The sequence below is a fragment of the Micropterus salmoides genome, unplaced genomic scaffold (assembly GCF_014851395.1).
Source record: "Micropterus salmoides isolate LMB-PRFRI ecotype aquatic unplaced genomic scaffold, ASM1485139v1 Ms_hic_scaffold_1, whole genome shotgun sequence".
Classification (NCBI taxonomy): domain Eukaryota; kingdom Metazoa; phylum Chordata; class Actinopteri; order Centrarchiformes; family Centrarchidae; genus Micropterus; species Micropterus salmoides.
The window spans coordinates 57,780,042-57,785,933 of record NW_024040040.1 but is presented as its reverse complement, the minus strand read 5'-3'; the positions used below and the strand labels follow the sequence as shown (position 1 = coordinate 57,785,933).

The window sequence follows — 5,892 nt, the reverse complement described above, 5'->3', positions numbered from 1 at the left end:
ATCTTTATACAGTGAGAAGTGATCATGTGCCAATAATTTGTAAATTTGATAGGTGTCTAATCGAAGAGCCAGTTAATTGGCCCCTGAGGCTTAACTCAAGAATGTAATGCTGCAGTCTGAGCTAGCAATAGGGCATATAAAAACTTAAGGCAACACTTATTGGAGAACTATGCTATTGAGTATAAGAGGCTTAAAGCTAAGGCTAGACGTGTAATTAAGGAAGCAAAGAAACAAAGTTGGAGGACTTATTGTAGTAAAATAGGATCTGATACGCCTTTAAAAAAGATTTGGAATCTAGTACATAGAATGACAGGAGTTTTTAGGCAGACAGAACTCTACTTAATTTGGATAGTTGGAACAAAATGAAAAAACTGATTGAGTATCTACATACATAACGAACAGAGGAGGGCAGCAATACGCCATAGATGCGTCTAGTCTGCCGGAAATAAGAAGTGTCCAGTCAGTTCATGCATTTTGAGTGGACAGAGCAGAAGGAGAAAAACGAAGCCGAGGCAGGGTGAGTGTTAATTCAACATTTTTATTATTTTACTGTCAGTGTCTCTGAGTCAGTTTTCTCCCTGTGGACTGTAGAGGAAAGAAAGTTTAAGAGTGAACTCAACACTTTGATTCATCTGTGGACACAAAGCCGTGATTGGCTGAATGAAACCAAGATGCACAGATTTAAAGAAAAGAGAGCATGGCCTGTACCACGAAGCAAGATTTAAATACCCAGGATATCTTATCTGGCTTCACTAACCCTAACAATCTCGATCGGGATAAGCGGTCACACGAAGGTTATCAACTCGGGAAATTAGTCAACCCAAGATTTCCCAATCCAGACTAGGAGCGCGATCACATAAAAGAGGCGGTGTCTGCAGATAAACAACCGCAAACAAGGACAAGTCTACTGGCGGCAGACTGTAGCCTAATATTAGCACAGCTGCAGCCACCGGGCCGGTGTTCTGACGATCTATGCTGCCTTGTCGAAAAATGCTGCCGTTCCGCGAAACCTGGTGGAAACAAACCACGCATGCGCAGAACCGCTAAGTAGCACATCTCGATAGGTAGCATAAATATACAGAACACCAGTCTCTTACTAGCTTCCACCCCTCTGCTCTCTGGGGCGGTGAGTTTACATACAAAGGAGTAAACTGCTTTCATTAAATCAGCTTTTTACTTTAGTTTTTAGGATTACGACGTTGATTTATCTTCACTCGAGCTTCTCAGCAGCACATCCGGTTCCAGTGTGGTTAGCGTCGTTTGGCACTACTTCATATTTATATTAAAAACGGACAAAAGAAAAGAAAGCGAGGACCTGGTGAGTTCAGAAAACATGTGTATGTAACTTATTCCAGCTGTCGTTGTACTTTACTGTGACCGAGTTAGGGTGTGGGTATCTCTGGATAATCCGTAATTCGCAATTATAAAACGAAAATACCGTTTTTCTGTTTTTTGTTTCAAAACGAAAAAACAATTTAAAACGATCCGTTTATGGAGATTCATTTTATTGTTATTCTTGTGTTTATATCAAAGAGAAGGCTGCACTGCGACCAAGGAAGTTAATCACTGAGTTTGAAGGGTGTGCAGAACTTCACCTGCCTCCCAGCTTCTTTCTGTGCTGCTATAGCTGCTAAAAACTCTCAGCTTCCACCATCTACTGCTATGTGTCAAAACAAAACTCTGTGGTGGTATTGTGTGGTGTTTTGTGTGTCACTTTTATTTTACTTTACGAACAGTACAGAGCACGGCCTTTCCCTGGTGGTTCATCGAACAGAGTTAAACCCAAAACAGCATGAAAAGATCTGAAAGCCCCAGAGCTAGAGGTCAGGCTACATTACAGGCTGCATTAAAATATTTACTCTATTTAACATACATAAGTATTTTACACTGGCAAAAATTGCAAAGGAAAATAAAAAGTTTACAACTCCACAGATTTGTTTTGGAAGAATTTTGTTGTGACACATAACAGTAGATGGTGGAAGCTGAGAGTTTTAGCAGCTATAGCAGCACAGAAAGCAGCTGGGAGGCAGGTGAAGTTCTGCACACCCTTCAAACTCAGTGATTTCCGAAGCTTTGTATGAGGAGAAGCCTGCATAAACCCTGCCATAGACTGTATATAAAAAGGTTAGTCCACAAAAATTTGTGGTTTGGTGGTTTGTGTGAACAAGGTGGCCTGGGGTCGATCAAATTCACGGCCTGAACTCTTGTGCCAGTCCACCCTTTGCGAAGTGAGCGTTCGGGGTGGTGAGTTTACTAGTGACTTACTTGCTAACTTATTCACAGTATAGTACAACGATAGCTTACAGACACATTTTTTGTGAACCCACCAGGTAGTTCAACTTCCTCGCTTTCTTTTCTTCAAGCAATGTTCAGTTTTGTTCGGTTTTTATATAAATATGAAGTAGGCCTAGTAGTCCCAAGGAGCTTTGGGTGCCCACCGAAGCTAACAACAACAGTGGAACCCGAAATGCACAGAAGCTCGCTGCTGAGAAACTAGTGAAGACAGTGTAATCCCAAAAACTAAACAGTTAAAAGACAGACATAGCATGTAAAACCACGAAAAGCAAGCCAAACCAAGATTCTTGTTCTAATCTAGGCCATATATCGATCTCCTCTGCTCTGTTTCAGCACTGTGGACAGCGCTACGCCCAAGTCTACAAGGCTCTGGCAGCCTACTTCAATCAGTCTCTGTAGGATGATCACTATACTAACGTTCTTGCATCTCCACAGCAAACAGAAATGCAACCTATAAAATAGTCTGTGGTATTTGCTATGGATTGTGATGTGATTGTCCACAAGAGTTGATTGGTCAGTAGGCTTTTATAGATGTGATCTCTTAACTGGAACATAACCTGCTCCGGAGCAGGTTAGCCCCTCTGCGTTGTTACAATGGCGATACAATTACAGTAGTACTTGAACCCAGGGTTAACCTTGAAGTTATCTGGATAAGCTCAAATCCTGCTTCGTGGTGCAGGCACCTGTTCTCTCAGTCTTGATTGTGATTCTTTAACAAACTTGTTCTTGATTCTTGTGTGCTGAGCTCACAGTCAGTGTTACTGTTTGACCTCTCAGACTGACTGAAGTCCAGATGATGAGTCTGTGCGCGAGGAGAGAGGAGGACAGAGCAGAGTCTGCAGTACCCAGCTGTCTGTCTATAAAAAGTGACTTCTCTAAAGATGAACCTCCATTCTTCAGAAATGAACCTGGACCCTCAGACACAAAGTAAGAGAACTGCTATTAACTTATTTACATGACTCATTTTCACTTACCTCTGCTGATACCATAATTTTTTGCTTGTATATTACATTTTCTACCAAAATGTATTTGCTAAATAAAATTCAACAGACCTTTTGTGAAACAAAGAAAAATCATTAGTGCTATCTCCCTTTTTAGTATCTGTGACAGCTGACAGTCACCTAGAGAAGCTGTAATCTGATCTAAGAGGACTGATAGAAACTTTAAACAGACAGTAGAAGCAATTTGTGTGTTTAGAGCTTCCTAAATGGCTTTCATCATGACATTGAAGATGAAGACAAAATGCTTAAAGGTTTATGTTCATGCTGCAGAACTATTAGTGCAGATACTGTTTATTATTTTTCTTTAGCAAAACAGTCGAGAACCTCCAATTCAGAATTTATTCTAAGACAATATCTATAATATCTGAAAGATATGTATATGTAGAAGATGATTCATTTTTAAATTTTAGTTGTTTTTCTCTTCCTCAGATAAGCTGTAATGATCCAACCATTGCATAACCCTTCAAGTCTGTGAGTGTGGAGATTAGGATTCAGCTTCTTTCTTTTCTCTGGACTCCACCACTCAGAAAGCAGCAGGTGGATTGTAGTGGCGCAACGGATCGTAGTTGATCCATGATCTTTACGGATCCACCCCCATGGTTTCGCACACATGTGAACAGCAGAATGATTACAAATTCTGCATTCATGTGCCCCTCGAATGGTCCCATTTCATTTCATTTCAAGTCATTCTTCAGACTTCGGTGTGTTCATGTGCTCGGAATGTCGAAATAACATGGATGCTATAAAGATGTGTTGGATTAGCATTATTGTTGTCCTCCAACTATGCTGAAACAGTTTGAAGATTTCTATTACAAAGTAAAATCTTTTGTCCCAGAGGTTTTACTGCACCAGAACATTACCTGAAACCACTAAAATATTCCGTGTATACAAATACTGCTAATAATAAAAACTGTTCTAATTAATCTACTTCACTCTACATGGACAGCAAATTAACTGTTATAACCTGATACTATATTACAAATGACACCTTAGCAAATATGTAAATGCAATACGTGATTTTGCGCCATTAATCAAGCGTTTCTAATCATCAACCACGTTGTCCACCATTTCTACGTGTCTGACGTCAACAACTCGGCGACATCAGGGGACATTCGCATGAATTTTCCCAGTCCAGAAATAATTTTTCCGATTATTCCGACACCACAATAATGCTGTGTTCCAGACTGCTCTGAACTGGGAAATTTCCAAGTTGAAATATCTGCCCTCTGACCTCAAAGCGTTCCAGGTGCATGGTAGTGCATGACGCCAAAAGTGAACGAAAAACATGGCTGACTGTGACAATCTCTTTGTTAAGTGTGCACAGTTGCACCCTCAGCAGTGCCTTGGTGTTAATGAAAAGGATGGCCACTAATGTTTTAAAGTGTTTCGAAAACCGCAGCTATGACACAAAGTCTATCAGCTATTTTCAGTGCTTGTAACTGGGCATTAGATAGCTTGGCCATGATCACCTCCATCAGCTGCGGCACAGCCATAAGAGGTGCAGCCACCACCTGTGTGAATCTGGGGTAATTAAAACGGTGAAATAGTCGAGCAATAAAACATAAACACAAACATCACAAAACCATAACATTAATCGGTCAGTAAAACCGACGCATTTATGGATGTTAAAAGGCACACAATTGTACACCTCAAATAGCTCACAGACAAAAACCTGCTTAAATCAAAGATTCTTCAACTTTTCAACGCTTCAACTAAGACCACAGAGCGTATGTCTGAGGGAAAAGCGTTCCACAGTGTCAGTGCCACCTGAAATATAACTATTGATGCCATTCAAACTCTAATTCCCTACACTAATCAGTGTCCATGTCTAATAACCAGCATTCCTGCTAAAATTACCTTCATCTGTCCAATATCTGTCCCAATACTTTTTATTAAATGCGAGTTATTGCATTTGCTACATTGTTTATCAATTCTTATTGAACTGCTTTGCACAATAGCAAACCGGTGCAAGTGGTTTTCACAAGCTGGTTGTGTCAAACTCGCTGCTTTTATGTCAGACTGAAAGTTGAATTCAAACAGAAAAGTAACAACACATTTACTGTTCTCTGTGACCATCTGAGCTTCTACACAGAGTCGGACAAATGTGGATTTTTCAACAACAATCAACAAATCATTTAGTTCTACTGAAATGTCTTCACAGAGAGAGGAAGAGGAGTCCGTTTCTGTGGAGGAGCAGCCGTCCTGCTGTGCTTTGTGTCAGGACATCCTGAAGGATCCAGTCTCTACCAGTTGTGGACACTGGTTCTGCAGACAGTGCATCACCTCATACGGGACCAGTCTGTTTCACCAGGAGTCCTCCTGTCCCTTTGTGGAGAAAGATCCAGAACCAGAGCTGGACTGCAGACAGCCGGTCAGATCAACACTGTACAAAGTAAGACAGCACATCTTAAAAATGTAACCTCTAATTTCATTACATTACGTTTGTTAAAAGGCTAATGATAAGTATATTCAACCATGTGGATCTCTTCAAGGCTTCTTCAAATAGCTGAACAGCTTTAAATGGTACATTTAGTTTTGAGTTTTCAGTTTCCAAAGTTTGGAGTGTACAGTTTCTGCTGTTTCGGTCCACCATTGT

General features: G+C 40.6%; 1 long non-coding RNA gene across 1 annotated transcript; it reads left to right on the top strand.

Moving 5' to 3' along the window:
- The first annotated feature begins 434 nt into the window (after nucleotides 1-434).
- On the top strand, nucleotides 435-5,475 carry LOC119897721. Its single transcript, XR_005443426.1, has 3 exons — nucleotides 435-517; nucleotides 3,073-3,222; nucleotides 5,458-5,475. It is a non-coding gene; the product is annotated as an uncharacterized LOC119897721 (long non-coding RNA).
- The last annotated feature ends 417 nt before the right edge of the window (nucleotides 5,476-5,892 follow it).